The 12,458-nt window shown below is 36.7% G+C and overlaps 1 long non-coding RNA gene across 1 annotated transcript; it reads left to right on the plus strand.

Annotated features, from left to right (window-relative positions):
* Positions 1-389: 389 nt before the first annotated feature.
* Positions 390-8,855, plus strand: LOC129258879 (uncharacterized). Its single transcript, XR_010294313.1, has 3 exons — positions 390-556; positions 6,051-6,263; positions 8,038-8,855. It is a non-coding gene; the product is annotated as an uncharacterized LOC129258879 (long non-coding RNA).
* The last annotated feature ends 3,603 nt before the right edge of the window (positions 8,856-12,458 follow it).

Here is a 12,458-nt window from a genome sequence, read left to right on the forward strand (position 1 = left end):
TATGAAAATCATTTCGTCATGACGCAGTTTTATTTCGTATACGAAATTATTTTTTGTCACACAAAATCAATTTTCGTCGAGACTAAATGTAATTGCGTCCACAAAATTTATTTCGTTGCGATGCGAAAATCTATTCCGTCGACGAAATCATTTTGTGTCAAAACCACAAAAAAATTTCGTTGACGAAATGATTTTGTGTCAAAACACAAAAAAATTTCGTCGACGAAATGATTTTGTGTCAAAACACAAAAAAATTTCGTCGACGAAATGATTTTGTGGTTTTGACACAAAATTATTTCGTCGACGAAATGATTTTGTGTTTTGAGTCTTTTTGACATAAAATCATTTCGTCTCCTCTGTCTCGAAGGGGACATAAGAAGGTCGCTGATTGGCTGCACCTTGCTCAAGCTGTTTTCGCTCCGGGACGATCACACTTTTTCACAGCTCAGATTGGCATGTTGGTGAACTTATTAGCTTAGATTTCACGTTATTCATGCCTATACATGAGCTGCATACAACTGCTCTAATCGGTAGGATGTGGACGGACATTGCATTCGTAAGTTCAGCTATGTTTTCGACTTCAAAATTACGTTGAAAAAAAAATGGGAATTCGTTAGTCGTTACCAAACTTGCATTTGCATAAAGCTGTGTAACAATACTAGTCCCGTGTATTTAAGTTTATGTACTGTAGTCAGCAGACCATTGGGGGGGGGGGTGGTCTTTTCTGCACACCTAAAAAGTAAAATGGTTATGAATTATACAGGTTGAAGATATTTAGGCCTTGATCTTAATAAATAATGTAAAATTCATTCCGAGCAAAATGCTGAAAATTTCATTGAAATTGGATGACAACAAAAGTTATTGATGCCTGGCCGTACATGCCGTATGAAAGTGTTAAGTGAAACTCTAAGTCTAACGTTAGGCTACTCCACTCAGTGACTCACGCGTATTGCGAGGTTAGTATTAGTATACTATTACTAACCTCGCACCATTAACCACGTTTGGCAATGGATTTCTAACTAGTGGGTCACGCGTGCTGTGATCCCACTTCTGGTGTCCACAACACACAACTTCTATTGCTTGATTTTTCTGTGCGCGGCGGCATGTAATGAACCCTTGAGTGACTAGGCCTAAAAAACTCAGGCAATGGTTCGTATAGCCAGCCATTAAACACTCCACTATAGCCTATAGGTGAAGCAGAGGTTAGCAGTAGTGAAGTGTAGTGGAGCTTACACGAACCATCGCCCGCTGTACTAGTATAGTTGTGGTAGCCTTAGCCCTGGCCCCAATACTAGTTCGAGGTTAGTGGCTACATATAGTTGCTACAGTACATGTATAGATCTATAGTACTAACCTCGTACACCGAACTGCATTTGGCCCTGGATTTCTGTGAAGTTGGCAAACATCGCTTCATTACAATACAGAATTAATATTTGCCGAAACTCCTCGCTACTCACCGGGGCGCTTTGCGGTGAGTAGCCATAATACAAAAAGTCAATAGTATATTTTTAATTAGGCCTAAATCAAAATCATATTTAAAAAAAAGCAAATTTGATTACTTTGGAGTTTGGACTAGAAAGTGACTTTGCGTGTCTCTTCTTTTTACGCAAATAAAAGGAAGCCTGATGATGGCGCTAATAAATTTCACAGCCTTGATTCAGGCTCGCTTCAAATGCAGCTCCTCGGTAATTATGCCCCCGCAGACAAAGTCCGGAGGGGGCATTAAGCGTTGCCCCTGTCCATTGATTCGCCCGCCCCCCCCCCAATTGGTTTCCGCACAATAAATCGAAATATATTTCGATTTATATATATTGATTTTTAAAAAAATTGGTGTGTAGGTACATGACACCATAGTACAGGCCAACTTTGAATTCGGAGTCTGCAGGTCCAAGGTCACAGCTCATGAAATATCCGAGTTGGTTTCCGCATGATGACTTACGAAATATTCAACAGATTTATAAAAATTAGGGTGTGTAGGTAGATGACACCATATACAGGCTAAGTTCGGAGTCGGCAGGTCAAAGGTCACGGCTCATTAAATATGCATTTTAGTTTCCGCATGATTACTTATGAAATATTCTACATATTTAAACGAATTTGAGTGTGTAGGTAGACGACACCAAAATACAGGTCAAGTTCGAATTCGTAGTCGGCAGGTCAAAGGTCACGGCTCATTAAATATGCAATTTAGTTTCCGCATGATTACTTTAAAAATATTCTACATATTTAAACAAATTTGAGTGTGTAGGTAGATGATACCAATACAGGCTAAGTTCGAATTCGGAGTATGCAGGTCAAAGATCACAGCTCCTTAAAGATATCTTATGAAATATTCTACAGATTTTTAAAAAATTTGGGTGTGTAGGTAGATGATGATGCACAGCATTTTTACAGCGGCGTAACAGGGTTCGGTGGCCAGGGGGGGGGGGGGGGGGGCAAGAGCCAAAAATTTCCCGGTCATATCATGGTATGAATAGGCGTAATGGTGTAGTAAGGCGACTATTTTGAGAAGGCCAGAACTTACCTTTAAAAAAAGTTGCGAGCGAGCGTAGCGAGCGAGCAATTTTTTTTGTACCTTTTTAATACAAAAATCCAATTTTGTGATAGATTTTGACATGATATCCAGATAATAAATTTATTTAATTCTTCTAGGTTTAGATTCCTTTTTTGTCACGGTGGTCTGTACGCCACTGTGAAGAGGATTCTTTGCGGCAGTAGCGTGAAGAGTAAAAAACAAAACAAAAAAACAACGAGGAGCGCAGTATAGAACATGTGCCAAAAGGCTGCTTTATATATATAAATCCTGAGCGAGCGAAGCAAGCGAGAAAAAAAAATCAACTTGACTTATTCAGTAATTAAAATCATATCCTACAATACTTTTCCAACAAAAAAGGAGGTAATTCCTCCTTTTTTTGTTCTTGGCTGTAGAACTTTTTGGGGCCATGGCCCAACCCTTCCATACGCAGTGCTGTGCGTTTGGGGTCCAGGGCAGAGCCCCAGGAACTTCTTGATATCAAAGCCATTTAAACCTTGCAGATTTCCCCAATTTTAATCAAATCGCGGGCATAATATAGCTTTTACACAACACATTTATTCAACCCAGTTGCGTAATGAACCAAATATTTTGAGGGGGCAAAACATAGAAATGTGGGAAAAATTTGTAAAAAGTCGCCAGTGTGCAAAGCGAGCTGGAAAAAATTGCCTATTGAAATTAAAATCTAATTATGTGATAGATTTTTCCATTATTATCAGCAAATAACACATTTCCTTGTTTTTATTCATTTCATTATACGTCATGTACGTTGTCTCCTATAAAATTTCGTTTATATCCTCTTGGGTGAGGAACCACGACCCCCCCCCCCCCCCCCCGCCTGTATGGCAGTGATAAGTTGAACGTGATTGAACGGGGGCGTTAAAGAGCCATTTGAAGATTATAAATGAAGAGCCCCTACTTTGTGGGGTCTGGGGCAAAGCCCCGGTAGCTTATTTGCATAAAATTTAGAAAACTTATAGCACAATGTTGTATGCAGTCCATCTTTCTTCCCGCTCTTTAATTTCAATCATCAGCAGCCCGGTCGTGTTATTTTTTTTTCTTGTTCCTTTTCTTTGTTTTCTAATTTAGCTCTTGACTAATTACATTCTACCTTCGTTTCCCGCTATTGTTTGCCATTTTGTCATCTTTTAATTTATTTCCCACCATGCTATTGTATTACATAGGCCCTTTTCTCAATGATTTGTTCTTTTTCAAATGTTAATTCTATCGTACATTTTCCCGCTTTCCTCCCTTTTTTACTAAATACAGTTTTTTCTTCGTTGTCTTTTTCCTTTTCTCTTTCCATTTCCCTTTCCTCCTTTTCTTTCCCCTTTCCTTCCCCTTTCCCTTTCTTTCTCCCTCCTTTTTTTCTTTTTCCCGTTGTTTTTTAATTTTCCCGGTGAAATCCGCCAGGGGGGGGCAACTTGCCTGCCCCCCCGCCTGTTACGCCACTGCATTTTTATAGCACCATATATCTGTCAAAGACATTCAAAGGCATATTGGAGGAGCCAGCCAATCTGGGTCGCCTACAAGGGCGCGCACACAGAACTGTGACCCGCAGGTCTCTCCTCCCGATAACTGGTTGAGGGAATGCAGGTGGACCACTACACAGGGTCATTAAATATGCGAGTTGGTATCCTCATAATAACTTATAAAATTTCAACAGATTTTTTAAAAATTGGGTGTTTAGATAGATGACATCATAATACATGCAAATGAGCCTCGAAATTCGAAAATTATAATATTACATAATAATTCATAGAAAATGAATTATATTGTACACAAGTGGGATAAATCATTCAATAGTAATTGTAATGCACAGAATTATAACAAGTGTTGGTAAAACATCACAAAACCATTCATTTTAAAGTAGTAAAATAATTGAATTGACAAAGATTCTACCACTTCAGGCCATCCATAATTGGACTCGTACTCGTCGCTTTCAGACCCTTATCAAGATTTTGATCAATTCTCTCTCTAATATATGCATAGAATTTATAAAATCGTGTGTTTCGGTATCTAAAGAGTTTATTCATGATGATAATATTTTGATGGTGTTTGGAATCCTAAAAACCTGTATAATTATCATCATTTTAGGAAGAAAGCCTGTATGGTTTACTTAAACTATTCAAATTTTATATCTGGGGATACCCATCTCAATGTCCACATACATGTGATTTTTTTTTGTCATGAAATGAATTACTGATAATTTCATTTCCTCAGCAATTTAATGCCCATGTCTGCATGTTTGAGTATGTTTTATGCATATTTCGCCTCTGCTATTATTTTGATAGGATGTATTTCCAAATTCATCACAATAATTGTAAGTTTTATCATAATTTTATTCTTTGAAAATTATGCTATTTTTGTTCCACCAATAGTATCAATATGATGATATCAATGGATTCTAGTTAATCCTTTTGGGTAAGATTGGAACTAACTCTGTGTTTAATAGATAAAGATATATGACTAACTTGTCCAGGTAATGAGAAATGGGCCCCTGCTGAGTAGGCCTAGAGTTTTTATGCCCCCGCAGACGAAGCACGGAAGGGGCAGTAAGCGTTGCCCCTGTCCGTCCCCCCCACTTGGTTTCTGCGCAATAACTCGAAAAATATTTAATGGATTTTAAAAAATTTTGGTGTGTAGGTAGATGACCACAAAATACAGGCTAAGTTTGAATTCGGTGTACGCAGGTCAAAGGTCACATCTCATTATATATGCAAGTCGGTTCAAAGGTCTAAATTTGTTAATTAATTATATATATGCATATTGGTTTCTGCATGATATTAAGTTCAATCATATTGAATGGATTTCTGATCGCGTTAAAGGGGAATCCAGCCTTGGCCATTAAATGTTGTGTTGGGAAGGAGAAAAATAAATTAAACAGAATGGTGAAAGTTTGAAAGAAATCAGACAAGCAATAAGAAAGTTATAGCTGCTTTAAAATTGAGATCACTAATACTATGTAGATTTCAAATTGGCAACTGGATAAGTAAATTATGACAAGGGGCAAGGACAACTTTCCCATAGGCCATGTACTTTATTATCAGGGATTAGTGGTTTTCTCCTAAGTACCCATTCCCCTGGGGCAGTAATCTAAATATAACCCAGGTAGTATATTGTTTTATGTCCTCATGAAAGAAAAATATTAATTTGAAATAAAACTTTTGGGAAAAAAAAAATCACATTTTCGCCGTAATATGAATTGGAGTACATGGAAGAGTAGTCCTTGCCTTACATCACTATGACATCCCATATGCAGCCAATTTGAAGTCTCCATGGGTACAGTGATTACCAATATTTACAACTTTTAAAAATTCATAACTTTCTTGTTGTTTGTCCAATATTATTCAAACTTTCACCTATCAACTTGTCTGATTTTTCTTTTCCTTATAAAAACAATTTTTTATTTGGGTTGGATTCCCCTTTAAGAGGGGGCATCTGTGTCCTTTGGACAAGTCAAATTTTCTTAATTATGTGTAATTGATTTTATGACATGTGTTTACATTTGCTGCAGATTCCCATTCAGCCGTTGGACTGAACCTGTACTGATGTCTGTAACACAGTATGGATGGTCAATATGAAGCGAGCTTCATTGAATTCCTCCAAGAGCTCTGTACTCCGTTCTGACCATTTTGAAGATGGTTGCTTTGACAGGACTGGGCAAGTGACTCGTCTTAGACAGGATGCTGTCCCAACCATGTTTGATTTCCTGCCTCGTCTTCAGAAGGTACAGTAGATCTTTATCATACATGTGTTCTAAAGAAATATTTTCTCTGTATTATCTACCTTTGGTTTGATAGAACATTGCTTTTAATATTCCATTTTCAGTAGCCAAATAGAGATGAAAATTATCCTATTTGGGAGGGTAACCATGGACCTGGGCCTATACTGTGTATTTACAGTAAACTCTTACTAAATGAACAAATATATTAAAAATTTGGTTTACCCTACATAATAATCCTGGGCTACTTTGAGATTGCATAGCCCGGGGGGGGGGGGGGGCCTTTTTGGTCCCCCTCTTCAGATCTCCATGCACTGTCGATCGCAACGAAAACCGATGCACACGTCACCATCAATGTAATCTGCAAGCATGGAGCTCGACATTTTTTTGACCGCATCACTCGTTGACTTTTTACTTTCAAGTCTTGCGCAACTTTTGAGACCAAAATTGTGACCCCCAGGTACAGGGTTCCGAAATTACACAACATTTCGTAACTGCATGCAGAACCAAAATTGCTCAAAAACGTGTATTTGTGTACAAATCCAATGCAAGTAGTGTTTTTAGCCAAAATTTATAAAATGTATCATATTTTTCCTTTTACTGCTCAAAATCAATTAATTTTATCTTGTTTATGGTAAAAAAAAACGTCTCCGACAATTTCCATTGAAAAAACAATAAAAAACAAAAAGTCGAAAAACACAGAAATACATAAGAAATTTAGAAAACAATAAAATACATAAAAAATGAATGTGATGTTGACAACTTTTTTAAAAATTAATTTAATCAGATGCCTATAAAGAGTAAGTGAAACAAAAATGAGCATTTTAGGGGCATTATTTTGTTAATTAGAGCAAACTTATGATTTTATGCATTAATTAACATAATGAGCAATGAGATTTTTCGCAGATTTTGATATTATGGTATTGTAGATAATGCCATGGGTAACGCGCGTGCCAATTTTCGTCGCAATTGCGAGATCAACGGCCGAGATCATAAGGGGGGCTGAATCAGCCCCCCCCCCCCGTCTTCTTAGGCGTCGAAATAGCCCAGTCTATTTAGGGTTAAGGATAAATCCCTAAATAATTCCCCAAATTCTATGATTTCTAAACAAATGTGCTCCTAAAGAAATGGTAAATCAAATTTCTACTTTTATGTATTTTATTGGTTCTATAATTCCATACGTATTTCTTTGTTTTGGGGCCTTATGTATTTTATAGTTTTTTTTTTACAATGGGATCACTTCGTGGCACTATTCCAATTATAAAAAGCAAGATTTGATTATTTCCAACCAATTAGTGCAAGAATAATGATGCATTTGTCAATTATGACTGAAAATAGAATTTCCATTGGATTAAATATGTATACAAAATAATATTTTTGAGCAATTTTCGGTCCAACATGAACTCATAAAATGTTGCGTAACTGCGTATCTGGGCGTCTCGAATTTTGTCTAAAAGCTCTGCGAGAATTGAACGAAAAAAAAAATTGTGGTACCTCGTTTCTCATTGTGGACTTATCGTGAAAAATGTGGATGGGGGGGCTTATTAAGCCCCCCCCCCAGGGGCTAGATAGGGTTAATATATCATCATGAATATTAAAAAAAAAAACATTTATTTTGTTGCAAGTCACTGGAAAAGGTTTGATTCCTAAATAAATATTATTCTTCATGTATTATCGAATATTTAATTGAAAAATTTAAAGCTATCTTTTCATTCTTCTATCTGTTTTTGTTCAATATTTCTTATATGTTTCTTTTTTTTTATTCATTCATCTCGTACAGAATTCACCCAAGCCAAGGAATTCCCCGAAAGAAAGACGTTTTGATTCAGCAAACAACCTCCCAGATACTGCAAAGTCTTCAGCACCTTCATTTCTCGAGGACCACTCCTACTCAATATCAGAAAGTCCAAGAGGGGTAAAGTGGAAGATAACAGCAATAATGGAATGTATTAAGAACTTGGAGAAGAGGCTGAAACCACACACGAGAAGTCCCGCCGTGTACATTACTTGCTCTTAAGTTTGGACAAACATAACTTGCAAAACTTTACAACAAATAATTACCCCAATGTGCATTCTGATTATTTAAAATAGCTCAATGAAATAGTTTATCAGTGGGCATGTAACAAAAGTGAATTCATTAAATTTGAACGTGTTGCAAAAATGATGTCTTACAGTATATTCATTCTGACTTAGAATGTCAGAAGAGAAAAAAGTTTGTGAAAAGTAGGAATGACGGCAAGATGACAGAAGAATAGAACAGGATAGAGCAAGGGGGACAGATAAAGGACAAGTCCACCCCAAAAATTGTTGATATGAATAAAAAGAGAAAAATCCAACAAGCATAACACTGAAAATTTGATAAAAAATCGGATGTAAAATAAGAAAGTTATGACATTTAAAAATTTTGCTAAATTTTACAAAAGAGTTATATGCACATTCTGTACACAGTCATTATGCAAATGAGGAGACTGATGACGTCATCCACTCACTATTTCATTTGATATATAGAATAAGGTATATTCTAATTTTCTCCTTGTCATGTTAAACAAAATTTTATTCCTCCCTGATCATGTGGAATTAGCATTATTCAATACTTTTTTGGTTCAGTAAAGTTTGTCCTTATGGTAAAATCTGTAAAAAAATGAAATATTGTATAATTCAAACAATAAAAAACAAAATAAACAGTGAGTGAGGGACATTATCGACTGTCTCATTTGCATGTCACTGAGTTGTGAATACTTTTGTTTTGTGAAAAATAAGTGAAAATTTTAAATGCCATAACTTTCTTAGTTTACATCCCATTTTGATGAAATTTTCAGCGTTATGCTAGTTTGATTTTTCTCAATTTAACTGAACCAACAATTTTCTTGGGTAGACTTGACCTTTACTAATGAGCTGTTGGATAGAGACAAAAAGATGAATTGAGATTGAGGGTGATAGAGAAAGAGAGACAGGTGTGGGGGAGCCTTTGATGAATGCCTGAGAAAGCGAACATTACCATAATTTTTTTTGAGGATTTGGACAGTAATGAATAGTACATGTTTTTTCTGTTGGTATTTCTCAAAATATGTGTATGTTGTATGTAATGAAATGGGTATAATCCTTTTGTAAGATACACTCATTCAGAAAATATTAACTAAACCAAAAAAAAAAGCCAAATTATATTTTACTTATTTTCAACTGTTCAGACACTCTCATATCAAAAGTACCCCCCCCCCCCCCCTCATTTCAAGGTATTGGAGAGAGAGGTTGGATGAGAAATGGATTGGCTGTCTGCAGAAAAAAATGCAGGGGGAGCAAAACATTTTTAGGATATGTTCAAGGGAGCGAAGCGACCGAGCAGAAAAATTATTCTGGGGATATATGTGAGAGAGGAAAGTGACGAGAAGAACAAATGCAGGGGCCAAAATATTTCGAGAATATGTGAGAGGGAGCAAAGTGACCAAGCAGAAGTAAAAGGAAAGAGGGACAAAAATTATGGTATGTGTGAGGGAGCAAAGCATCCGATAAAAAAAACCAGAAAGCAGGTCAATCAAAATATTTTTCGAATTTGTGCTGGTGCGCGACACGTTCACTCCCGAGCGATAGGGACTTGTTTAAAAATGGCATAGGAAATATGCGTTTTCTATAATCATGGTAAACTGATAATATAGTAGAATTTAGGTGTTGTAAGAGTTAAATTCTGAATGAACTGTATTGGCTGGTTAGACATGCGCAGAGGATTATTTGTCTTTATCCATTTTTATTTTCACATTTTTCTTTTGTTTGATTTTATTTTTCAGGGGGTAAGCCCCCCCCCCCCCTCCCCCCGTTCCTGTGGATACCAATGGGGCGGGGGCTTGGAATAGTGCAAGTTAGAGAGGGTGAATCTGAACTTTATAGATATCAAAAGAGAAAGAAAGAATTGTAAAATGAAAATGAATAAAAACAAAGATAGAGAGGGGGAGAGTGAGAAAGCAGGTGAACTTTCGAGGGGCATTAAAAAGTCTCAGATTAAAAACAACATTTTTGTTTTTGTAATTGTTTATTTTATTTACCCAGGGTCAGTCAAAATATTTTGGAATATGTGCGAGGGAGCGACACATTCACTCCCGAGCGGTAGGGACTTGTTTTAGGAAACATGCGTTTTCTAAGAATGGTAAACGCATATTTTAAGGTAAATTGCCAATTCGTCTACTGCCATACAGTCCACTCACCACATTGTCTACCTTCATTTTGTCTATAAATGCCATTTCGTCCAATAGCAATTTCGTTTACCACCCATTTAGTCTAATTCTATTAAGGCTAATGCCATCTCCATTAATCAGTTCGTCCAATGTTCATTTAGTCCAAGCCATGTTGGCTAATATCAGTTGGTCCAATATCCAAATTATCTACCGGATAATTGTCATTTCGTCTATCATTTCGTCCACCACCCATAGGTCCAATAATCAGTTTGTCTAACAACCAAATCGCCCAGTTCGTCCAATTCTCAAATCGCCCAATAGTCATTTAGTCTAATAGCCAATTGGTCCAATAGCCATGTTGTCTAATACAAATATAATGCATCATCCGGGGGGGGGGACGAAATGACTTCTTAAATATACCTTGAAATTCCTGAAGATAAAAAAATATATAACTAGGCCTGCTATCAGGAATGGAATGATGCGGTACAGCATGCAGCCTCCTACCCCCCCCCCCCGCTCTCTCTACCACATCACGCACACAAAAGGGGGAATTGGAGTGGTTAAAGATGATAAAATTGAAATAGGGTCCTTTGATTTGGAATTTACCCTCATTTCTTTTTTTTAACAAATGCACACCTAAAAATGATAATCATCACTCATCATATAACAATGATAATAATTGTAATAATAGTAATTAATGATAGTACTAATAAACAAGAAATGTACTATAATAATAACGATAACAGCCTTGGACGGTACAAAAAAAATTAAAAAGAGAGAAAAGTGGGAAAGGATGGGGAGAACATTACATAAAAACATAAAATGTATTACAATGGAGCTTAAAAAACACTAATAAAAGATTAATCAAACGACAGGTGTAAATTAATAACAAATCACAAGAGCAACAGGAGTCGAGGTAGCAATACACATGCACCAAACTAGAAGGACTGCTAGTAGTAGACTATTCCTATTTGATTGTAGACGAAACGAATATTGACCGGGATGGCAATTGGACCCATTGATGATTAGACCAAATGATTGTTAGATGAAATGGGTTTAGACTAAGTGACAGTGGATCAACTGCAGTTGGACAAAATGGAACATAGACAAAATGTAAGTAGACTAAGTGGTCAGTGGCCATTTGCCCTTAGACCAATTGGCTATTGGACTAAATGGTAATAGACATAATGAAAATGGACAAAGTGGCTATTGGACAAATTGGCCAAAAATGCAATTAGACCAAATGAAAGTAGACAAATTGGTTATTAGACGAACTAGCTATTGGACAAAATGGTAATTGGAAGATGTGGAAAAGGAACAACTGATGGTAGATGAAATGACATACCATTTGGTGAGTGGACAAAATGGCAGTAGACGAAATGGCAATAAACCTATTATAGGCCTACGGTAGAATTTAGGTGTTTTACGAGTCAAATTCTGAATGAACTGTATTGGCTGGTAAGACATGCGGCAAGGATCTGTGTCTCTTATCCATTTTTATTCTTCACATTTCTTTTGTTTGATTTCAGTTGTCAGGGGAAGCCCCCCCCCCCTCCTGTGGAAGCCAGTGGGGCTGGGGCTTAGAAAAGTGCACGATAGAAAGGGAAAAACCGGAACTTTAGATATCAAAAGAGAAACAAAGAATTGTAAAAATGGGTGAGCTTTCGAGGGGCATAAGAAAGTCTGAGATTAGAAACATCATTTTTATTTATTTCTTTATTCATTTATTCTGTTTTATTTACCCAGGGTAGCCTCTTCAGTACAAAACTGCTTTACAAGAGAGCACTGCACATCTAAATGTATTTATCAGCATTAATAGTTTATACATAATTTTTAAAATGAGCGCGAAGCTCAGGATAATGTTTGATATTCCAACCAGAAAAATTGGCATTTTAAGCATATAATCCCCTGCCCCATTGGCATCCACAGGAGGGTGGGCCTTTCTGCCTGGAAACTGAAATCAAAAGAAAAGTGTGGAAAATGGATGAAAGACAAAGATCCTCTGCGCATGTCTTACCAGCAAATGCAGCTCATT

The sequence above is a fragment of the Lytechinus pictus genome, chromosome 8, assembly GCF_037042905.1.
Source record: "Lytechinus pictus isolate F3 Inbred chromosome 8, Lp3.0, whole genome shotgun sequence".
In the NCBI taxonomy this organism is placed as follows: Eukaryota; Metazoa; Echinodermata; class Echinoidea; order Temnopleuroida; family Toxopneustidae; genus Lytechinus; species Lytechinus pictus.